The sequence below is a fragment of the Theropithecus gelada genome, chromosome 4, assembly GCF_003255815.1.
Source record: "Theropithecus gelada isolate Dixy chromosome 4, Tgel_1.0, whole genome shotgun sequence".
NCBI classification, from domain to species: Eukaryota; Metazoa; Chordata; class Mammalia; order Primates; family Cercopithecidae; genus Theropithecus; species Theropithecus gelada.
In genome coordinates this window covers 169,855,509-169,881,378 of record NC_037671.1, presented here as the reverse complement: position 1 = coordinate 169,881,378, position 25,870 = coordinate 169,855,509, and positions in this window count along the sequence as shown.

The following is a 25,870-nucleotide window of genomic DNA, read 5'->3' as shown; positions in this document are numbered from 1 at the left end:
AAAAAAAAAAAAAAAAAAAAAAAAAAGAAAAGAAAAGAAAAGAAAAAGAAAAAATAAGAATAAAAAATAGAAAAAAGAGAATAGCATATAAAGAAAGAAAATACAAACAGCTGTACGATGTGTTCATATTTTAAACTAAGTGTTATTACAAAAGAGTGAGAAAGTTAACACAATTTGAAAAGTAAAAATGTTACAGTAAGCTAAGGTTAATTTATTATTGAATACAGAAAACATTTTTTAGAAACGCAGTATAGTTTAAGTGTACTGTGTTTATAAAGTCCACAGTAGTGTACAGTAATGTCCTAGGCCTTCTCACTCACTGACTCACCCAAAGCAACTTTCAGTCTTGCAAACTCCATTTATTGTAAGTGTTCTATAAGGTATACTATTTGTATCCTTTATAACTTTTTTTTCCTGTATCTTTTCTACATTTATATATGTTTAGATACATGAATACTTACACTTGTGCCACAATTGCCTACAATATTCAGTACAGTGACATGTTATACAGGTTTGCAGCCTAGGAACAATAGGTTATCCCATATAGCCTAGGAACAATAGGCTATCCCATATAGCCTAGGTGTGTAGTAGGCTATACCATCTAAGTTTGGGTAAGTACACTCTATGATGTTTGTGCAATGATGAAATTGTCTAACAATGCATTTCTCAGATAGTATCCTCATGGTTAAGCAATGCATGACTATAGATCATCCTCCCAAATGTGGGTGGGCATTGTCTAGTTCACTGAGGGCCTGAATACAGCAAATGGTAGAGGGTGAGGAATTTGCTCCTTTTTTCCTACCTGCCTGCTTGAGCTGAAACATCTCTTCTTCTCCTGCCTTTCAACTGTGATTTCCCATGATTAGTTTCCCAGGTTCTCAGGTCTTGGAACTCAGACTGAATTACACCAGCAGCTTGCCTGGATCTCCAGCTTGCAGATGGCAGATCATGAGATTTCTCAGCCTCCATAATGATGTGAGCCATGATAAGTCTCCATATAGATAGATGGATAGATAGATGATAGACAGATGGATAGATAGATGATAGACAGATGGATAGATAGATGATAGACAGATGGATAGATAGATGATAGACAGACGTCATCTTGAAAATTGCATGGGGTAGGCCTAACAGTCTCAGTGTGTGTACTGAGGACCATTTACAAAGCCTTCACTTCAGACATTTCCATGTTTCACAGAAGTCCTAAAGTTTAGTTGCTTAGGGACTTAATTTATTTCATGTGAGCCTAATATTAGTTGTGTCACTATAAGTTAGAGCTTTAGACAACCTCAGAACCAGTCTCCAAACAGTGAATGTCAAAATTCTCTTTTAATTGTAAAATGTGGAATATCAACTCCCTATAAATTATTCAACTCACCACAGTTAAATTTTCTTTAAGCCCACAGGCGTTATCTACATGCAGGCACATGGCACATGGCACATGGCCAAGCCAAAGTTGAACTATTAGGTTAGTGCAAAAGTAATTGCAATAATTGAAGATTTTGCCATTAATTTCAATGACAAAAACTGCAATTCCTTTTGCACCAATCTAATAGATTAAGAGATCACTGAAAGCGACCTAAGATAAAACTTGAAATAAGTAGTTCCCCTGTATTCCTATTCACAGGAAGATAATGAACTTCTTCACAACTCCTAACAATGTGTAGTGAACAATGTAAAGTGAAATTCTAGCAAGGACCAAGGCCATGAGTCATTGTCTGAATTCCACCAAGCTATATTTGCAGTCTCAGAGAGCATTTTTACTTGAGATGCCATACCGCCTAACCAAAAGGAACTGGTAAGCATCTAAGGCAAATGCTAGAAAAGTTTGTAGTGAGTATTCAAATCATCATTATTTAAAACAGCAACAATCCCTTCCCATCTATTCAGAACACCTTTTAGTTATTTAAGGTGTAACATGTTGAAGGAAGTCTGGTCATGAGGGCTTCTCAACAGCAATAAAATAAATTGATGTAAAGTTCTTTTCAAAAACTTTTTGGAAGAACATGTAACAATACTTATTGAATACAACAGGCACAGTTGAGGGTACAGAGCAAAAAAAGAAAAAAAAAAAGGAATCTTTACTGTTTCTCATGTTTGCCTTTCCTTCTCTTTCTTGGGCAGATTTCATAGTTTCTCTGGTGCCTTTCACATAATAATAAACAGTATCATCTTTTAAGATAAACAGACTAGTTCTGTCTAACATCAAACTTCACTCTTAACCAATTTAAAGTTTTCTGCCTCCTGACCTGAGCCTGCAGAAAGGAAGGGACAGGCCCTGCCTCACCTCAGAACAATTTCTTCACCGTCCTCCTTCCTTCCTCCTTCCATCTCACTGTGCTACCTCTGGTGTTTGGGAGGAGGGGAAACAGAAGAAGAAAGAAGGAAGGAGGGCCAGATGTGGTGGCTCATGCCTGTAATCCCAACACTTTGGGAGGCCAAGGAGGGCGGACCATTTGAGGTCAGGAGTTCGAGACCAGCCTGGCCAATGTGGTGAAACTCCGTCTCTACCAAAAATATTTTAAAAATTAGCCAGACTTGGTGGTGTGCACCTATAATCCCAGCTACTCGGAAGGCTGAGGCACAAGAATCACTTGAACCCAGGAGGCAGAGTTTGCAGTGAGCTGAGATCGCGCCATTACACTCCAGTCTGGGCAAAGGGTGAGACTTTGTCTGAAAAAAAAATAAAGAGAAAAAGAAGAAAAAGAAGGAAGGAGGGAAATGGTTCCCGTAACTAGTATCATAACAAACTATCCCCACAAAGTCCTCTGTTCCACTGTTGGTTCTTTCTTTCCTGGGTCAATTCCAAAAACCCTTTGGCCCCCTCTTTACAGAGACCTCTCACAGATAGTCTCTGTGACCTATGTAGTCTCTGGCTGGACCCCTAGCCAAACCCCTCATTCTTGCTGCCAGTGTTTGCCCCAGGTAAGCTCTCTCTGCTGGGGTCCTTCCTGGGATCAGACAGCCCATTGGAGTGGGACCCATTTCAAGCCTGACCCTTGCTTTGTTCTTCTTCTGGCTCTCAGGAAAATACCCAGCCCCTTTGTCTGCCAAATCAGAAAATGCAGGTGGCCCTCTCCTTTCATGTTGCCATCAGGGGCAATGTCAGCTAGCTTCTTGCCTTTGCCCTTTCCAGGTAAGAACCAGACACAATCTCTGAAACTCCAGCTTAGGAGGCATAGCTCAAGTTCTCCAAGAATCTTCTCTCCTTTCTTTGCTCTGATCCTAGGGTCATCCCCGAATAGCTCTCCAAGAACCTTCTCTCCATTCTTTGCTTTGATCCTAGGGTCATCCCCGAATGGCATGGGGCCCCCAAGTTTTGCATCCTAATGTACAGGGCATGAGAAGAAGACTGAGATGGCAGTCTCTTCCCTGGAAGACATCCCTCCCAACTTAAAGAGCATCTCTGTAGGCCCTCAGCTCCCCTCTTGGTGGGCTAGGAAGCAATCCAATACCATCCTCTCCCAGTGAGGGCTATACAGCCAGCCAGTCACTTATCTCAAGGAAATCCTCATCTTCTGGATACATCAAGCACCCTCTTTAGAACGTGGGGTATTTACCACTTATTGTTCTTAGTTCTGAGGCCTCAACCACAAGCAAACCAGCAAGAATAGTCTCATTTGCCATCCTGTTACAAAGGTTTGCTCGATTCAGGCCCACCTTCCATTGTCTATCCCTCCGGAGGATCTGCTCAGAGTCTGCATTCTCATCACGAGTCTCACCTTCATCTCCAATGACCTGAGGTTGAAAGCAATGTTTTTGAATGCCAGCCACATTCTTTCATGGCTGCTAGAAAGACACCACAGGTCATAGCCACCTGTGGCACACTTACCAATCTGATTTTAAAAAAAAAATGTGGGGGAGTGTCCACTACCCTTAGCTCGAAAACACAGCTGCTTTCCTTAAAAATCTGGAAATATGCCCCAGCAATGCTGAGGCTGCTGGCAGAGGTGAAAAGACCAATTCCCAAAACATAAAATGGTGGGTAAAACAAACTTATCAAGCATTCACCAAGGGAAATTCTACTTTCCATAGATGTATAATAAATACAAGAGGAAGGGAGAGAGACATACACAGTGGGGGAGGAAAGAGACTGGGCAATGGTAAAATGAGATTTTTGGAGGGAGGCAAAGTGAGGACTTTTTTAAAAAAACACAACTATCCTTAGACTTGATCAGAAAAGCTGAGTGAGGAAGGAAGTTGTGTGCACACCTGCTTAGGCAAGGCAATACTTTGAAAATAATGAGCCAGAATTTTTTTCGGCCAGAAATGGAACTCACCAAAAGTAAAGTGGGAAATGTTTTAAATCTTGTTGATTATAATAAATACATTTACTTTCACGTAATTTGATTTTTAAAAAATAATTTCAAAGGCAGAGCAGAATTGGTTGATGGTGAACTGACTTAGCGTGAATACTATAGGTAAGGGTCTGACATCTGGGATGATTTTACTCAAACATTCTCAATGAAATCATGTATTGAATTCTCCAGTTGAGTTCCTACCACGTGCAAGGCACAGTATCAGTGGAGGAGATAATTAAGCAAAATACAAACGCTATAAACATCAGCTATGGAGAACTTGTAAAAAAGCTATTATATTAAGAATATTTAATATTTGCCTTATTGTCTTCAGAAATTTCCAGTTTCCTATTTAAGAAAAATTTCCAGCTTGCAACTTTACCTTCTGATCATTCTAAATCAAGAGCTTTTGAATATATTTAACACTTTTTTTAAAAGGAGCTGGAAAGGAAATGTAGAAATGAGATCAATAAATAGATTCAATAATTTACCATCAGAAGTTTCCTCAGAGCTGCCAGCAAATCCCTTGCAAAGTACACAATTAATATTTATGAGGGAGATATGTAGGTCTTACATCTGCCATTGGTTGGTAATTCACTTAATTTCTTTATGGTTCCATTTTCTTAGCACTATGATAGAATCAATCTACCCCACTCCCTTGAGTGAGGGGGTTGGGATTTGGTGTAAAAAAAAGTAAAGACTTGAAATTTTTAAAAATAATCTGGATTGGGTCATCCTTCCTGGATGGCAAAGATAAACCAGTTTGCACCTAGTAGAGGTTCTTGTAACTTGATCCAAGCTCAGGAAAGAGTCAAAGCCTCTTGCAATAATGATAGAGTTTATTATTCTTCAAGGTCAGGGTGACTATTCTTTCTCTGTATGATATTTGGCTGTACAGTCAATTGTCATATCCACGGGTTCCACATCCACAGATTCAACCAACCACAGATAGAAAGAGAGAGAGAGATTCTCAAGAAAGAGAGAGACAGAGAAACAAAGAAGGAAAGGAAAGGAAAGGAAAGGAAAGGAAAGGAAAGGAAAGGAAAGGAAAGGAAAGGAAAGGAAGGAAAGGAAAATAAAGGAAAAGAAAGTAAAGGGGGAGGGAGGGAGGGAGGGAGGGAGGAAGGAAGGAAGGAAGGAAGGAAGGAAGGAAGGAAGGAAGGAGGGAAGGAAGGAAGACAATATAATAATTTAAAAGAATACAAACAAAAAATACAATGTAACAATTATTATGTAGTATTTATGTTGTATTAGGTATGATAAGTCATCTAGAGATGACTTAAAGTATGCAGGAGGATGTGCGTAGGTTATATAAGTTGACCAAAAAAGCCAGACTCTGTAAAATATTTGAAGAGACTTATTCTGTGCCAAATATGAGTGATCATGGCCCAGGACACAGCTTCAGGAGATCCTGAGAACATGTGACCCAAGTGGTTGGGTTACAGATTGGTTTTATACATTTTAGGAAGACAAAAGTTAGAAGCAAAGACATAAATCCATACACGTAAAGTACACATTGGCCTGGAAGGGTGTGACATGTCAAAGTGGTGTGGGAGATGAAGGTTTCTAGGTCGTAGGTGAATTCAAAGACTTTCTGATTTGCAATTGGTGAAAGTTAAACTTTGCCTAGAGAGCTGAAGTCAGCTTAAAGAAATGCTTGAGTTAAGATAAGGGGAGCTGTAGAAGCCAAGTTTCTTGTTATGTAGATGAAGCTTGTAGGTAGCAGGCTTCAGAGAGAATAGATATAATAGATGGTAAATGTCTCTTTTTGAAACTTAAAATGTGTCAGACTGTTAGTTAAACCTCCTGGATCAGGAAAAGACCTAGAAAGGGAAGGAGATTCTCTACAGAATGCAAATTTCCCCTACAAGAGATGGCTTTACAGGGGCATTTCAAAAGACATTAGAGAAAATATATTTTAGGGTAAAATAATTTCCTCCAGAACCTGCTATCTTTCACATGATGCTGTACCGGAGTCAGGCTGGAGCTGGTTATCTTATTGCTACAAAGAGTCTGTTTTTCTTATGATCTTTATTTTAATGTTAGTCCTGGTCAGTTGTGCCTAACCTCCAAAGGGAAGAGGGTATAACAGGCAAGTCCAACCCTGTCTTCCTGTCATGGCCTGAATTAGTTTTTCAGATTTTCTTTAGGATTCTGTTGCCTAGGGGGTGGAAGAGTCCATTCAGTTGATTAGGAGCTTACAATTTTATTTTTTATTTATGTATACAAATACTGTGCCATTTAATATCAGGAACTTGAGCATATAAGGACTTTTATATCCATGAGCTGTGGATACTGAGGGATGATGGTATTATCCAGGAGAAAGTAATTTTAACTGTGACAATGTGTTCTGGCATCTCAGGAAAACTTGTGAGGAAATTTCCCTGCCTATCTCTAGTGGGGAGACTAAAGAGGATTTGAAATTCCCACGTCCATCATCACTTGCAAGACTATAGCTTGTAGTCTCCCTCCTCAAAAACTAATGGCTGAGCAGAGACGAATCTCCAAAATTAGTGTCGTGCTAAAGTTTCAGGAGGGAGAAATGGTGGTAGAAGCATCTCCACCTGGAGACTAATGGAGATTCTCAAGGAAAGGTGTTGGGGTTGCTAGAAAAGTTGTTGAAGGGGGAGGCAGCCTAGAAAGGAGAGGGGACTGAGACGAAAGTGTGCAAGAGTGGGGGTCTCATGTGGGTCACCCTACTCTGGAAGGCCAAGTTTTAGGTAAAGCTACAATCTCCTCTGAAGTCTGAACCTTTAGCAAAATTTGTTTCCAACTCCATCCTGATTGAGTATGTGTTGCGTTGGAGAAGACTCAGAAGGAATGGAAGGAGGAGGTGGTGCCCAGGGGAAAGACGATCACCTGTCACTTTTATTCCAGAGGTTTGATCACAGATAGTGAAACCACTTTTGCAAAATTATGACTGAGACAGTGAAAGAGATCTAATTTAATGGACTCCATCTTGCTTCTAACCTCCAAGCTGTCCTTGTCCATTCCTAGGTGTAGGCTGAACTCACTTTGGGAGAAATTTAGTTTATACTGTATAGTTTAAAACAAAGACAATAACAGCCCTTTCCCAAAACAGACCTCCTTCTTGCCTGGGGACTAGATTGCCTTTGTAGGACTAACATCAGCCACAAGATTAGAAATTGTGGTTTAGGAGTCATGCGACTGGAGGCTACAAGATTCTCACCCTCCATAAACTGCTCCCAAGATCAGTGCTTGAGATATTTTGCAGACCCTGCACTTGATGGATCAGCTGGCACCACTCAGATAGATAAACTGGCTCATCTGATCTTGTGGTCCCCACCCAGGAAGTGACTCAGCTCAAGAAGGTAGTTTCAGCTCCCTATGATTTCATCTCTGACCAATCAGCATTCTTGGCTCACTGGCTTCCCCCCACCCACCAAGTTGTCCTTAAAAACTCTGCTCCCCAAATGCTCATGGAGACTGATTTGAGAAATAATAAAACTCCAGTCTCCCACATAGCTGGCTCTGCATGAATTACTCTTTCTCTATTGCAATTCCCCTGTCTTGAGAAATCAACTATGTCTAAGCAGTGGGCAAGGTGAACCCATTGGGAGGTTACAATGGAATGAAGAAGGACCTCCTCCATCTCTACACTTACCTCACCCCAGTCCTGGGGATTTCTAGGCAGAGCTGCCAGTGACCCGCGGAGTGGGGAGATACACAGGCCTGCAACAGCAGAGAGACTTCACTGGCCCACATGGCTGTCTGCCTTAATTGAGTAAGGAACAGTCTTTAAGACTGGGAACAATAAATCTTCAAAAGTACATTGTGAGTATCCAATTCGACAATTTAAATGAAAATACTTTTCTATCTCTAAAGCACTATACAAATAAAAGTATTATTTTTTAAGTATGTACTATTAACTCAATTACATAGATCTTGACCCAAAGTGTTTGGTCTGTCCTTCTGTCTCTAATATCAAAGTAATTTTTTCAGTGCCTATATATTAACATTCTGGGTTAAAAGCCACCTTGAATCCAGTATAACCTCTCCATTGACTCTATTTACCACTTGGCTTATTCCCAAGGTAGACTGGAACAGAGTGTGAATACACATCTGTAGCCTGGAGTACAAATAAGAAGGCATTGAAGTAATTCACTGAACCGTTTTGGAACATCTACTTTGTCTTAGGCAGTGTGGGAGGTATCAAAGAGAAGAAACAAAAAAAAACAATTTGTACTCTAAGGAGATCTAAATCTAGGGGAAGAGCTAGACAACAATTCACTGGAATTTAGGACAGGATGTGCTATGATAGGAGCCTCACTCTTCTTAGAGACAAATCAAAGAGAAGCATTATATTCTAAGGAGTTGGCCTGGTACATTAACAGTGGGGTTAGCATAATACCTTTTACAATATGCCTACAAAAAGGGAGTTTAAATTGATTGCCTAGTGATTCACACTGGCAGATCTCTAGATTTGTTGTGAACTCTGGGTTGCCAAGAATATAAACAAGAATATGGTGGGCTGTGGGGTGTGAGCAGTAGAATAATAAACATGGAAATGCAGAGGACACATCTCAACCATATAGAAGTAGTATCCATGGTCAATTAGTGCCTGGGCTGTAAATCTTTCTACCACATTTGAATTCCAAGCTCTCCTCCCTAATCACTATGTGATCTCCAGCAAGCTAATTTAACAATTCTTGCTTCCATTTTCTCATTTGTAAACTGAGATTAATAAAAGCACCTACTTCAAAGAATAGTTTCAAGAATGAAAAAGAATATCCTTGAAAAACTCTTAAAACAACTCTGGCAAAAAGTGAGGGCTCAGTAAATCCATTTTCAGTGTTATGTTTTTCAGCTCCAGGGAAAGTTAAACGGCAAGAATTATTGGGAAGAAAATCAATTTCAGACAGGCAGGCCTCATGAAGTTTGCAATATCATGAACTGATAAGTCATTGAGAATCAGAATAGTGCTAATGCTGTTTTTTGTTTCCAGGCCTCCCTTCCACAGGCTAACCCTTCCTCAGCTATAGATCTGTTTGCTTTCACCCAGTCTTTGCCACTACTGTGCCTCAGCTCTTCTCCCAGATGCTGGGTCTATGGCTTCTTTCTTGACTTCACTGCTGCTGACTTTCCAGTTTCTGTGGGTTCATGCTTCTTCCTCTCTGTGTGGCACTTAATTTCTGCTACTATCACCTACATATTGGTCTGTTTTCACACTGCTATAACGAACTACCTGAGACAGGGTAATTTATGAAGAAAAGAGGTTTAATTGACTCACAGTTCTGCTGGCTTAACAAGAAGGATGGCTAGGAGGCCTCAGGAAACTTACAATCACGGCAGAAAGCAATGGAGAAGCAAGGCGAAAGTCAAATCATCTGAAAATGTCTAGATTTTTTTTATGTATGTAAAGTAACATATTTTATGCTCAATTGAATTCCTGTATCATGCCTAAATGTAAAACGAAAGAAAGAATACCTTTAGTTTAAACCCATGGAGGCTGCCCCAGGACAACCAATCCATTTATCATAGAATGAAACATCAATTAAGAGAGCCAAGAGAGCAAACTTGTGCTCTCTTCCTGTTGAAATGTTTCAGTACAACATGAAAATTCAACTGAGTTCAACTTTACATGCACACATATGCGAACAAGGTGGAGTATTCATTCTTCTCCCTTATGGTATAGACTATTATTGAATTTCTATTTTCTAAGCTAAATAATGGAATTTTTACTTTCTGAAAGAATATATGGAAGGAAAAACACTACCCATTTTTAAAAGAAAAATCTACATCTACTAAAGCCACCCTTGGTAAAAGAAAACAAAATTTTTATCTAACTGCCAGAACTATTCAGTAATTTTGAAATCTCAGAGTTCTGCAAATGGCAAGTTTACTGTGCTTTCTGGGTGACACACAGGTGATCTGTGTACTTGACAGTCCATGAGACCACTCACTTCGACAGTCACTAAGGGCCCCTTGCCAATGAGCTTGGTTTTCTCTATATGAATTGCCAACCCGCTCCTCAAACAACCAGTAAACGAAACCTTTAATCTTGGGATTGCTGAGAAAGATTTGATAAAATGTGTCTGATAAATATTTACTGAGTGTCTACTTTATGATAAGCAATATTCTGGTTCTGAGAATAAAGCAGAGAAGTACAAAATCTCCACCCCTGTGGAGTTTACATTCTACTTACAGGACACAGAGAATAATAAAATAAGTAAGTAAAATATATGAAATGTTAGATGAGATGAGTGCTATGAAGAGAATAAAGCAGGGAAGGAGGATAGGAAAACTTGAGCGAGAATGATTGCAAATCTTCATAAGGCTATCAGGGAAGAACCTACTTAGATAATATTATACTTGTGTAAAGACCTACCTGAAGTTGGTAAGAAAATGAGATGTGCATATTTGTGGAGACAGTATTCTGGGCAGAGAGAACCACAAGTACAGAGAGCCTTTATTAATTATTAATAAAATGAAAGCTATTCTTCATAAGGAGTTGTTTGAGATGAAAGAATCACATGCATACCCAAAAACAAAATCTGTTTACAAACCTGCTTCTCAAACTCTATAAAAATTTTTGCATCCTAAACATCAAAATACTAGGTGAATTTGGTTTTGGAAGTTTTGTTATCCTGCTTCTATGTTTAACTAAAGAAAACTCAACTTGATAGAATACAGTAGGAGGCATAGTTGAAGAGTTAGTTATTGTATCTGTTAAATTTTTGACAAAATTTCCTACCTCAAAAAAATAGACCTTCTCAAATGGATGACTTACTCAGTTGGAATTTTCTGGCTTTTAATTTTAGAGGGAAGAAATAAATTAGGAGAAAATAAGCTCAGATTAATCATTAAAGGGGCAAAACTAAACTTTCAGATTATGCCTTTGGGTCTTTAATATTTATTCCAGTCTTTTGCGGTTTTTGTATTTGCAATTATAATTCTAGAAAATCAAAACTAATACTCATATGGAGGCATGGAAAAATTTCCAATGTTCAAGGAAAAATAAATTATCTTCATAGTATTGAATTTACTAAATAAGAAGTATATACATGCTGATATCAGAAAGCTCTCTAATGTTGATACATTAATATACACTAGTATATTATATATTTATAAGCATATAAAATATCATAATCTGTATCACGTCTCTTCATGAGTCTCAGAAGAGCTAATCACAGATATTACTAAGGGTCTTAATCAGTTTGGCTGCTATTATGATTACCATAGACTGGGTGACTTAAACAACAGAAATGTATTTCTCACTGTTGTGGAGGATGGAAATTCAAGATCAGGGTGTTCTAATGATCTTGACCCATCATGGTCGGATTCTGGTGAGGGCCCTCTTCCAGGTTTGCAGATGATCACTTTCTCACTGTATCTCCACATAGCAAAGAGAAAGATCATCTGTTTTTCACATCTCTTCTTCTGAGAACACTAAGCCCATTCTGAGAGCTTCACTCTCATGACCTAATTACCTCCCAAAGGCTCCACCTCTCATACCATAGCATTGGGAGTGAGGATATCAACAGGTGACACAATCATTCAGTTCATGGCACTGAGATCCTGAATTCTAAGATGGTAGGGCCTTTTCTTCCTCCTCACAAAAACAGACTTGAGTCTCCAAGTGGTGGGATGAGGAAGCATCTCTGATGTTTGCCTCCTTCAGCAGATGGAAGAGTTCTACCTTTATCAAATGTAGGAACACAAACTCTTCTCCTCAGAACTCCAAGAGGTTTAGCAACCAAAATACTAGATATGAACCTAAAAGTATTAGCTTTTCAGAAGGTGGCACAGTATGGATATCTACCCTTCATACTAAATTGTGAACACAGAGCAGCCCCACTTTTGGAATATGATGGTGCGCCCTTCTTTATGGTGTCACTTAGAAGTATACTAGACCACATCTAAGATTCTTCGGCAGAAGAGAAGTGAATTCATAAAGTCTGCCAATTGTAATACACTGATGTATGAGGCAAGAGGAAAACATCTTTCAGCCTACTCTGAAATGGTGAGTTGCTTACTCTCCGAAGCATGAGAACCGAATTCTCCTTACAATTTTATTTCGCTAGAGTTTTACTATTGCCTGTTTACATTAAAAAAAATAGTAAGGTCCCTTTGTTAAGCTTAAAATACCCTCAGAGAATTTTAATATACCATGTTTGATGTACCATTCACATAGGAAACTAAAATGACTAAGGTCAAGGTTACAAATAATTCAATCTTCAGAAAGTACTTCTTAACCACCTACTTTGTGCCAGAGCCTGTGCTAGGAACAGAAGCAGACTCTTCCTAAACAGAAGAGCCTAGGACAGAAACAGCTCCTCCCCTCATGGAGTCTATAGGCTCATCTAGGAGGATCTGGCAGAATGACTACAACTAAGATGAGGGGGTTGAAAATGCACAGGGTGCGATAATTACAAAACCTCAAGCACCTGACTTTCAGGGATGTCAGGAAAGGAGTTTCTTCTCAAAGTGCCAATTAACCTGATAGGTGAAGAATGAGCAGAAATTAATCTTGGCCTTCGGAGAATGGCGGAAGGAGTGTGCCAGGGAAAGAGGCTCCCAACAGAGGGATCCGCAGTTAGTGCCTTTCAAGCACCAAAGAGAATGTCTTTTGTGACTTGAACACTGTAAGAAGGGCAGCAGTCAGGTCCCGTAGGACTCCAGAGGACCATGGAAGTTTCTGAACATCACTGTAAGAGTGCTGGGAAGCTTCAAGGGTTTTAAGCAGGAGAATTAAATGGCAGGTTTTAAAAGTTTGAAAGATTGCTTTGTGAGTGTGTTAGTCCATTTTCACACTGCTGATAAAGACATACCTGAGACTGGGTAATTTAAAAAGAAAAAGATATTTAATGGACTCACAGTTCCACGTGTCTGCGGATGCCTCACAATCATGGTAGAAGCCAAAAGGCATGTCTTACTTGGTGGCAGACAAGACAGATTGAGAACCAAGCAAAAGGGGTTTCCTCTTATAAAACCATCAGATCTTGTGAGACTTATTCACTACCATGAGAACAGTACAGGGGAATCCATCTCCATGATTCAACTATCTCCCACCAGGTCCCTCCCACAGTACGTGGGAATTATGGGAGCTACAAATCAAGATGAGATTTGGGTGGGGATACAGCCAAACCACATCAGTGTGCAATCTGAAATTTGTCTTTAATGCTTACAGAAAACAAAAAGCATGAAATGCAGGCTCACGCCAGCCTCCATAGGAGACGTTGGGTACATATGGGTGCTCATGACAGGGCAGCCTTTCCTAGCTATTAGGAAAGCAACTTCTAAACATACGCTCTTGTAACTGCCCACAGAGTCATGGCTGGGCACTGCTCAATGTCTCACAAGAACAGATATCTTACTTGACCTTCATTGACATTGACTGGCAGTGTGGATATAATAAAATTCTCCTCAGAAGTTTTAATGGTCTGTTATATAGCTCAGGTCATAGCCCATCTTGCTAATAACTTTGTCAAAAAGCAAGCACCAATATATCATCAAAAAGAATGTTTTCCTTTCCTTCAGTATTTGAGGGGTGCTGATTTCCTCCAAGCCCAGAGGCTAATGTTTGGTTGTGGCATTAATTAGAGAGCATGTTTGGGAACTTTATGCTGCACTCTGGTTAATATACTGTCTGAGGGAAGAGGTGATATTCTTTTTTTTTCCATTAAGCCCCAGTGCCTACTCCTGGATTCAGCAGGATACCAAAGAGCCTCTGGCTATTCCTGATTTAGTAATAATCCCAAAACTCAGCCAATAGTCTCTAACATGTGGCCTCAATCTGCATTTCCCAGATTCAAACCTGCTTGAGTCCATCTAGAACTCACTAGCCCGCCTTTCAGAACACCTAAGAAAAAGGTCTGTGTTTTGTCTTCCAAGGTATAAATGTTCTAGGAAGGTGTTCACCAAGCTTGAGTTCTACATGTTCTCTTGGGGCCCAAGGTCAGGATGAGGCAGAGGATGGCTGAGTCCTTCCTTCATGGAACATGCCTCTTCACAGTCAGGGATCATGACAAAGACAGATCAAATTTAAAGTCTTTTTTGGCTCTGGGACTCCATTTTCACCTGGCCAGCCTCCCACCTTAGATATTTTTATGTTATCAGATCAGAGAGAAGAACTCTGAGTGATATCAGGACTTTCCAAAATCATCTTCACAGGAATCTGCTATACCGGATAAATGAAAAATCAACTCAAAAATAGGCTTCTCCCCAGGAGGATGAGAACCAAAGCCATTTAACAAATGAAGGTTGAAATGACACTTTGCAGTCACTTCTAAATTCACATCTTCATTCCACTCTTTTCCTCCTTTTATCCATCCATGACCTTACATTAAAAGAATGCACTGCCTTCGTGAAAGACCTCTGTTTTTTAAAAAATATATACTTTCTTAAAGAGTAATTTTAGATTTACAGGAAAATTGAAAAAAGAAACCACCAGAGAGTTCCCATATTCTCTTGAGCAACCGGCCTTCACCAATTTCCCCTATTGTTAACATCTTGCATTAGTACGATTCATTTATTACTTTCAGGAAATAATATTGATACATTATTATTAATTAAAATTCATAGATTACATTAGGATTTACTCTGTGTAGTAGAGTTCTACGGGTTTTGGCAAATGCATAATGTCATGTATCTACCATTATACTATGACATGAAATACTTTCACTGCTCTAAATCTCCTCTGTGCTTCATCAATCCTTCCCTCCATCCCTCCCTCTGAGACTTAGCAACCACTAATCTCTTTACTGTTTCCATAGTTTTCTCCTTTCCAGAATGTCATATAGTTTGAATCATACCCTATGAAGCCTCTTCAGATTGGTTTTGTTCACTGAGTAATAGACATCTAAGGTCTCTCCATGTCGTTTTGTCGCTTGATAGCTCATTTCCTGTTTTATTGTTGCATGGTATTCCATTCTATGAATGTACCATGGTTTGTATATCCATTCACCTATTGGAGGACATTTTGGTTGCTTCCAAGTTTGGCAATTACAAACATTGGTGTGTGGGTTTCTGTATGGACCTATGTTTTCAACTCATTTGGGTGAATACTTAGGATCACAAATTCTGAATCATATGGTAAGAACATGCCTTGCTTTGTAAGAAACTGCCAACCCATCTTCCAAAATGAATGTAACATTTTGCCTTCTTACCAGCAATGAATGAAAGCTCCTACTGCTCCATATGCCGGCCAGTGTTTGATATTGTCAGTGTTTGGGATTTTTGGCATTTTAATAGGTGGGTAGTGATGTTTCCTTGTTGTTTTAATTTGGAATTCTCTAATGACATATGATGCAAAGCATCTTTTGATATACTTACTTGTTATCTGTATATCTTCTTTGGTGAGGTGTCTGTTCATATCTTTTGCCCATTTTTAATGGGATTTTTGTTTTCCTGTTGCTGAATTTTAAGGATTATTTGCATATTTGGATATCGGTCTTTTATCATAAAGTGCTTTGCAAATATTTTCTCCAATTTGTCACTTAACTTTTCTTAGGAGTGTTTTTCACAGAGAAGACATAGAAGAACACACTGTCCTCAAGAAGGACCTATATCAAATTTAATTTCACACACTGTCAGTTCAAGGTAAGTTCGGTTAAGATGCTCAAGACACTTACTGCAGCAAAATCTAACTGAAAATGTGTACATGAGCCCCTAGGGTGTGCCAATATGTGTACTTACATCAACTAGTAATGTTACAATACAACAGTTTTCCCAGGGCTCTGTACCTTCAAGGATTTCATTCTTAAGTATTGAAAAGGAAAGTATAAGTGGGTATATAGAGACAATGGTAACGTCCTCAAAAATACAGAGAAAAGGGAGAAAATTGTTCCTTACGAGTTAGAAGAATATGAACAAAGTGTTTATTAATTTAATAAGCTCTTACTCTATACTAAATAATAGGCTAAGTTTTGCTGATATCATACAAAATCCTCACATTCATGGAACTTACACTCTAGTGGGTGAAACAGACAATAAAAGAGACAAGACAACAGATGATAGTGACAAATGGTAAAGAGAAAAATAAAGCAGGAAAAGAAGATGAAGTGTTGGGGATAGGGTGAAATTTTAGCTAGAATAACAGGAAGTCCTTTAAAAAGTGACTTTGGGAAACGACCTGTAGGAAACGATCTCAGAGAGAGACCATTCCAGGCAGGAATTCCAGCAAGTGCAAAGGCTGGGCATGTCTGAACAACAGTGGGAAGGCCATTATGGCTGAAGCACAGACAACACAGAGAAGAGCAGTAGGGGATGCAGAGAAACTTAATGAGGTGCCAGGCTATCCCAGCCCTCAGAAGTCATTGAAAGGACTTTGGCTTTGAAATAAGGAGCCATTGCAAGCTCTTGAGCAGAGGAGCGACATTATCGGGATTATGTCTTCACAAGATCTGCCAACTGTGGAGAATAGACTGAAAGGGGGCAAAGGCAGAGGCAAGGCCCAATTAGAGACAATCAAAATAACCCAGGTGAGAATTGATGGTCAGCTGGTCTTGAGTGATGAGCATAAAGATAGTGAGAAGTAGTTAAATATTTTTCAGGCATTCTGTATTTGCCATCTGTGCTCTCACTTCACATTAGCAAATAACAAAATTAGTTAATAAACAAATACATAATTAAAATGTTGCTAATAGGCCCAGATTATGATATACAACTGCTAGATAACATAGTAGTAGGCTAACCCAAGGAATGGCCAAGGTTTCCAAACTCAATATTATGACCACCTGCCAGAACCTCTGACAGTCCTGTGTGGGTGAGGTAAGAGTTTTGGGAGTTTGGGTTTGGCCACAGAAGGCACCAGAGAGATAGACAGAGAATGTGGAAGTTGTGAGACTGCTGTGCAAGTGTCTGTGGGGCCATTCTCTCTCCAAAGTTTGATTATGCTTTCAGATAATCAAGCCCTCTCCTGGGCCATTTTGAGGTGATTGTTGTGTGTGCAATTTAGAGACAGGTCAAAGGCTTCAGGTATCACATAGATACTGTCAGTTTGGGCTTGGAGCCTGGAATCTTGGGAGAAAATGTAGGGTGTGGAAAACACAGTACCTTATTCCACTCCCTAGAAAACTGCATTATCTGGCCTTCTGGGAGAGCCACGCACATCGTTTTTCATTTCTGTCTCTTTAATGAGATGAAAGTTTTTGCTCTGTGTGGAATCCATTTCTTTTACGTCTTTTTCTCCTGAAACACATTGTTTCAATCATCCCCACTTTTAAAATGTCTCTTCTCAAAGTCAAAAGGGTGTTTTTCAGCTATCTCAGACAGAGAGTTTTCATGCCCTGCAGCTCTTATGAGACGGGAGAACTTTCTTCCATGTGTTGGGTCACTCAATACTCTCCCTGGCAGACCTAATCTAATCCAGTCCACTGAGGCCCTACACTAGTCAGCCAGTTGTCATCACTCATTAAAGAGATCACTTTAAAGTCATCTCATGAATGATTCACAGACACATCTCAGTGTCCTTCGTATTTCTGATGGCATTGGATCACAGAAGTAAATGTACTTGAAAAATATCCCAGGGCTAACCAGCAACTACTTCAATCAATATTTCCTGTTTTAGTTGTCTTTGGCCCTGTCAGGGACCCTGAGTTCTTGAAGATTTTTCTCCCATTTCAAACAGTTTACTTCTTAGTAGATCATCCCTTCACCATTGTTTCCCTAAATCGCATGATTTCTGCTTTAATATTTCTGTGTTCCTGAATTGTATGGTACATCATTCCAAAGCTTTTACCTAAGATTAACAAGTCATAATTGGTCATCATTAAAGACTTTTACAAAATAGTTCCTAAAAATATTTTTTGTTTTTTTTTTATTATACTTTAAGTTCTAGGGTATATGTGCACAACGTGCAGGTTTGTTACATATGTATACTTGTGCCATGTTGGTGTGCTGCACCCATCAACTCGTTTTAAACTTTATCTTCAATTCTAAGGTCAATGAACCAAGCCCAGAAGGAGATGTTAGGCAACTGAAGAGAAATTCCTGAAAATCATGATCCACTGGGTTTCCATAAATTTTTGTTAGTCATAATCCAGAAGGCAAAATAATCATTTGGCATTAAGGTTGACAGCTTAATTTCAGCACTTTCTTCCAAGAATGACCTCAAGATTCTAGCCTGTGTATTTCTAATGCTGGAAGACAGCAGCAATTAGAAAGACCCTTCCTTTACTTGTTTTGAATTCCATACCTCTCAAAAAGCAACGCTACAATGAAAGTAACAGTGCCATCGGCTGCCATTTGTCAGGCTTCTGCTTGACTCAGCCTGGGCTGACAGAGGGGTTACCACTCCAGGTAATCCCTTCCAGCTTACCTGATTTTCAGTGCTAAAAGGAAACAGTACAGGCCTTTGGTATACTCTGCCTCAAATAAAAGTAAACATTTGCTTCCTGAACTAAATCTTTTTGATTTGGTCCTTGGTGTCTGGGGTGGGTGCCAGGGCCAGAGACACAATAGACCGTGCCAGGGAGGCTCAGGTACTTTGCTCAGCAGTCTTTCCTCACCAGCACCGTCTGTGCTGTGATTCCAGAATGTGCGTTTGACAGTCTTTACAGGAGTGGCAGGACAAGCAAGAAATAAATGAAAAAAGAAGGATACAGTTTTATTAATATGCATTAAATATATAAACTATCTTGAATTATCAGTACTGAGAGTATTCGTCAGCCCTTCTTTAGGGTATACTTATATCAAATCTACAAAGAGAGTGAGATGGAACAAAATAATAACAAATTTTTTTTTCCTTAAGTCAGCCAGCCAGGGATTTTCTGTCCCAGAATTAGATCTCTAGAATTATGGAGTTTGGGGCTGTAACTTTATCAACTAGACCAACAAGCTTTCCAGGTTCTATAGAAGTAGCTGGTAGAAAATAAGCCGGCATGACAGGTTAATAGTTTGTGAAAAATAAACAACCAACAAAGGGCTTAGGCTGCAGGAGGACAGCCACCACAGAGAGAGGCAATGGAGAAAAACAGGTAAGGATGGAAAGAGATTTAGTTAAAGAGGGCAATTTCTTCTACCATTGCTGAACCAAAAAGACAATTTGAATCTGTTAAAACAAAATTAATGGTTCCCTAATCAAAAGTTGCAATATTTTAGGTTTCAATTGAACTTTCAATGCTTTGCTCACTGTTCTGACTCATCCCCTTCTCCTGCACTGAAACATGCTTCTAACATGGAACTAGAGTTTGGAGACAGTTTCTTTATGCTGTGATACTGTTAGTCTGGAGATTATTATGCACATGTGTCTGGTTAAAGAATAAACATTTGGGGTCAAAGTCAATCATATCTTTTTATACTCCCACCAAATGAGTTCAACTGATGAGAAACTGAGAGTTAGCAGAGTTAAGTGATTGGTCTAAGTTTACACAGCCACTAAGAACCAGGATCAGACTTAAGGCTAGCTCTAGACGAGTTCAAGTCCCAAATGTAGCAGTGTGTCTTCTGCAAAGTCTGGTCAACCAATATCCTTTGGATGATAAGAGAGTGAATAAAGTAAAAAAAAAAAATTATAATAACTCTAAAACACTAGCACTTTGAAAAGAGCCTTTCCATAATACCCAATTTCATTTTCCCATTTTTTAAAAAGATATGGGGATGGGGTCCAGGATTGGATAGAAGAGGAATAAACATTTCTTTTTATTTCACCAACAGCTAAGAGATCTCCTTTGGCAAGTCATTTAATCTCATTTGTTTTGGTACTAAAGAAAATGAAGACACAGTACTGGACATTCAGTTACATTTCCCAATTAGTTTAAGAACCTCAGATGACCTGCACTGCATAAGAATAGTGACTGGAATTGAAGGCCTTGCATTCCAAAATTCTTGATTATTTGTTTTTAAAATATATGAATAACTAGAGAAAGCAATCACAGGGTGTCACCTTTCCCACTTGAACTGATGCCTCTGTACTCACTGAAGGGTCTTAGCACAGAGACCCAGAGAAAGATCTAGAAGCCCACCTGCACCCTGACTCTTTTCCCAGTTTCCCCAAGAGATAAAATTTGGGGCCTGTTGAAAGACAGGCTGTCAGTCCTGACCCCTACACAAAACCTGAGTGAAAATGGCTGATGAGAAGAGAAGGACATTTGCTACTTAGACACAGAGAAATTTATGACCATTAATTCAATTATACTAGAGAAATGCTGATTGAGTGCCTCCTAAGTGGCAGGTACTGTGCTCTGTGCTATGTATACAGTTATGAACAAGATGAGGTTTTGCCCCCAGGAAGCTTACAGAAAAGTTGACTGAATCCCAAACTGACACAATGATGTCAACAGAATAGAATGAGGGCAAAAGGAGGAAGAAAAGAGTTCTGCTGGCTGGACATGGTGGCTCACACCTGTAATTCTAGCACTTTGGGAGGCTAGGCAGGTGGATTGCCTGAGGTCAGGAGCTTGAGACCACCTAGCTAGCATGGCGAAACCCTGTTTCTACTAAAAATACAAAAATTAATTGGGCATGGTGGCAGGTGCTTGTAATCCCAGCTACTCTGGAGGCTGAGGTAGGAGAATCACTTGAACCCGGGGGGTGGAGGTTGCGGTAAGCCAAGATCACGCCACTTTACTCCAGCCTGGGTGTAAGAGTGAAACTCTGTCTCAAAAAAAAAAAAAAAAAGAGTTCTGCTAGAGAAGAGAACATCCTGAGACTTGAAAGGTGAGCAGTGAGTAGGAAAAAGACAGAGAAGCAGTGGGGACAGCATGTACAAAGGGTTGGCAGCATGAAACACACCGTAGATTTGAGGAAAAACAAATAATTCCATGACAATAAAAAGAGCTGGCTAGTATTGAGGAGAAAGGACACAAAGCAGTGTCTGAAGAGGTAACTTTGAGGAGGGGAACAGAGATGATATGATGAAAGACTTACCAGCCTGGTAAGAAACATAAGTTTTAATATGAAAGCCATAGGAATTAAAGATATTTCATCAGCAAAGGGCATACAAAAACATTTGGCCTGGCAGAGTTGTGGAAACAAATAGAGTGTAGTAATTGTACAGGCAGGTTTTGGGGGCCAAGACTGAGACTGTAATAGAAGGGATTGAAAAGTGTGGGCTAGACATCAAGATGTTAAAATTTACATGATTTGGAAATCATTTGAATATGGGTAGATGGAGGAGAAGTAAATTAGATAGGTGAGAGTTCATGCCAGGTGCCTGGCTTGGATAGCAAAGTGATAGATGGGGCCAGTCACCAAGCTAAACAAGACATTTGTCTATTGGCTTATACGCATGTGTGCTGGGATGAGATAATGAGCATTAGATACATCGTGTGTGTGGTGCCAGTGGAATGGAAATCTGAGTGAAGATGTCCAAGGTCTTCAACACGCAGAGGCCCAGGTTATTATGGGTCTGCAGTTAAAACTTTAAGATTAGGTGATATCATTTAGGGAGAAAATATAGAGTAAAAGGATCAAAATCCAAAGACAAAACGCTCAGAAATAAACAGAAACAAAGTATCAAAAAAGAAGAAAGATATCCAGAGGAGAAGGGTGATATGGCTTGGCTGTGTCTCCACCCAGATCTCATCTTTAATTATAACTCCCACAATTCCCATGTGTCATGGAAAGGTAATTGAATCAGGGGGCAGGTCTTTCTTGTGCTGTTCTCGTGGTAGTGAATAAATCTCATGAGATCTGATGGTTTTATAAAGAGGAGTTCCCCTAAGCAAGCGCTCTCTCTCTTTGCCTGCTGCCATCCATGTAAGATGTGACTTCCTCCTCCTTGCCTTCTACCATGATTGTGAGGCCTCCCCAGCCACATGGAACTGTACGTCCATTAAACCTCTTTCTTTTCTAAATTGCCCAGTCTTGGGTATGTCTTTAACAGCAGCATGAAAATGGACTAATACAGAGGGTGTCCTAGAAGCCAAAGGAGAAAAGGATCTACAGGAGGAAGGGGCCCTCAACATTATCAAATCTCACAGAGCAGATGAGAAAACAGCAATGTGTCTGTCAATTGGAAAGTGTGAACATATATTTCTAGGAATGTGAGGAGTTGATGGGCTCTGAATAAATGAAAGCAGAAAGTGCAGACTACTTTTTCAATATTCTTGGTTGCAATGGGGTGCCTTGATATAGGGCTTTGACTGAAGAAATATAGAGGCCTAGCAGAGGAGTTCATTTACAATGAGAACAGCTTTCTCATGTTCACAAGGTGTTGAGAAGTCAGTGAAGAGGAAAAAGTTTAAAAATACCAAAGAGTAGTAAATATAGAAGTGATGGGAGAGGATGAATGAGCTTGAGATCAGCTGTAAATTGAAGCTTCTTTCTCTAAGGCTACAGAGGAAGAAGTGAAGATGTGAGTGAGCCTGGAGTTCATCCCGCTTCAACTTCAATTATCTTTGGGACGTGGACAACAGCCTCACAGCTATGAGAAGAAAGTGCAAGGGTGGAATGAGGAACTTGATCACAGCAGTTAAAATCCATGATACTTCTGGGGTGAATGGCAAAGGAAACTGACCAGAGGCAGACAAAGTTCTTGTTCAGCAGTTTAAATGGCTCATCTGAAGCCAAAGACCATTAAAAACGATCCTGGTACCAAGGATCCAGATGTGTTATTTTCTCTACTATTCATTGATTCATCTGTAGAAGCAGAAAGAAAACCAGTTAGATTAGATTGACTACAAGATTTGTGTGGTAGAAAAATGGAGGAAACCATTGAAAACATAGGGAAGAACTGATTGAAGTAACAAATTTTGAAGTCTGCTCTGAAGAGGGAAGAATGTTAAATCATAAAAAGAACAAACAAGGAGAAAAAAAGAAAGGATTGAGGAACTAGAAATCTTAATGATGGTGAAGAACAGGGAAGTGTACGGACATGTAACATGCAGGAGGAATGGGATGAGTTCATAAAAGGAACTTTACTTTTGGTTCACACTTGCCCTTTAACCTTACTGGGTAGGGGCAGAGGGTAGAATGTCTTCTGTTTCTGAATGAGCAGGTTCTCAACTCCCGCTCTGGCCCTTTTCGGGTAGCAAAAAGTTCTTCAGATCTTTTACTTCACAAACAATTCAGTAATAAAAATTATCTGATTCAACATTAACCCACCATTCAATCCAGCTTGGAAGATAAGCCCTATGACCCTATCCCCTGCTCACCCTAGGTTAGGGCCAGGCATAGGTAGGCTGCCTGCCACTTGGGGAGGAGGATGGTTTCTTCTCCCCACTGAACTAATACTTCAGACTTTGCCAGAATGGAAGCAGAGTGTGGGAGGAGAAGTAAGGGGGACTCGAAAGTTTTTCACTACTGCTACTTTAACTTGCCTTCATTCTCTCTGAATCTAGCAAATATTTAAAGCTGATTCTTATCTCCAAGGGCTATTTCGTGCCTTTGTTAGAGACTCTCCTTTAGGGACCTCCTGACTGCAGTTATCTTGATTCACAGAGTCAGCTTCTCTAGCTAACCATCCCTGATTCATTCAGTTTCTGTCCTTGCTTTTTGTTGCTTGTTCCCTTATCTGGCAGGTCAGAGCCATCTTTAGAGAAGAAAAGAGAAAAAATGTGTGTGTGTACGTGTATATATACACATGCATACACACCCACCCACAAATGTGTGTGTTTATATGTAATAAATGTATATGTATATCTGTTTTATACATATACACTTGCATATTTAATTTCTTCCTTTGGATTTCAGTCACTGTCCAGTATCAGTTCTTTCAGCCTGAAAGAGTTTCTTAAGTACTTCAAGTAGGACGATCTGCCAGTAACTAATTCCCTCAGTTTTTGTTTATCTTGGAATGTCTTTGTTTCACCTTCAATTTTTAAAAAAGAATGAACAGGGAGAAAATACATCATTGAATACATCATTGGGTATAGGATCCTTGGTGAACAGTTTTGCTACATTCGGCAGTTTGAATACATCATTCCACTGCCATCTGTACCCCATTGTTTTGAAGGAGAAGTCAATCATTCATTGTTTGTCATTCCCTTGTATATAATGAGTCACTTTTTCTTGCTGTTTTCAGTATTTTATCTTTATTTTTAACATTCATCAATTTCACTATCATGTCTAGAAGTGGGTCTTTTTTGTTTATTTTACTTGGTATTTGTTCAGCTTCTTGGATTTGTAAATTTTTTCATTAAATTTGAGAAGTTTCCAGCCATTTACTTTTTCTTTTTCTTTCCTTTTCTTTCTTTCTTTTTTTTTTGGACAAGGTCTGACTGCTTCCCAGGCTGGAGTGCGATGGCACAATCTTGGCTCACTACAACCTCCATGTATGGGGCTCAAGCAATCCTCCCACCTCAGCTTCCTGAGGAGCTGGGACTATAGGCACATGCCACTGTGGCTGGCTAATTTTTGCAGGGTTTTTTTTGGGTTTTTTGTTTGTTTTTTTGTTTGTTTGTTTGTTTTGGTAGAGACAGGATTTCATCATGTTGCCCAAGCTGGTCTCAAACTCGTGGTTTCAAGTAATCCACCCACCTCAATCTTCCAAAATGCTGAGATTACAGGCATGAGCCAGTGTGCCTGGCTACCATTATTTCTGAAAACAGTTTTTCTTTATTTCCTCTCTTTCTATAAGACCTATTATTATATAGATACACTTGATGTTGCCCCTCAGGACTCTAATACTCTGTTAATTTGTCTTCTCTCTTTTTTCCCTCTGTTCTTCAGATTTATCCAACTTCAAGTTTGCTATTATTTCTTTTGCCATCTCAAATCTGCTCTTGAGTCCATCTAGTGAATATCTTGTTTCAGTTATTGATCTTTTTAACTCTAGAATTTTTATTGGACTTTTTAGAGCCTCTATTTCTCTCATGAGGTTCCTTATTTATTGAGTCATTATCACAATATTTTTCTTTACTTCTTTGAGCATATCTATGAGAGATGCCTTGAAGCATTTTTCTGCTAACGCTTACACTTAGACCTATTCTGAGTCTGTTTTTATAAACTGTGTTTTGGGTTTTATTTTAGTATGAATCACACTTCTCTGTTTCTGTGTGTGTCTGAGACAACAATCTAATTGTAGAAACTGTAGATTCTGTTTTATTTTTCCAAGTGTTACTTTTTTAATAATTTGCTTGGACATAAACTCCACTGTCTGTCTCCCCAACAATATGTACCCGCTGATGTCTCCATTCTGTATTCTTTTCTTTTTATTTTTCTATTTTACCCTGGCTTCCTAGGTGTTATTCCTATAACTGCAGTTTAGTAGTCAGCCAATAATGTAGAGTAGGTTGTGTTCAAACCCCTCAAGCCCATAAGTTTTCCTCCTTCTGTTCATTGATCTGTATATGGGCTGGGAAGTACATTCCAAGTTACAGCAAGTTTTCAAGTTTCCCTTAACTTATGCTTTATGCTAGGATAAAGCTAGGATAAATGTAGTTTCCCAGTAAGCAAAGGATATATGAAAAGTATATCTTAGGACTTTCATAGCTCTTTCTCTTCAAGACCTTCTTGTTAATTTTTTTTTTTCTTTTTTTATGAGATGGAGTCTTGCTCTGTCACCGAGGCTGGAGTGCAGTGGCACGATCTTGGCTCACTGCAAACTCTGCCTCCTGGGTTCACATCATTCTCCTGCCTCAGTCTCCCAAGTAGCTGGGACTACAGGCGTCCGCCACCATACCTGGCTAATATTTTGGTATTTTTAGTAGAGACGGGGTTTCACCATG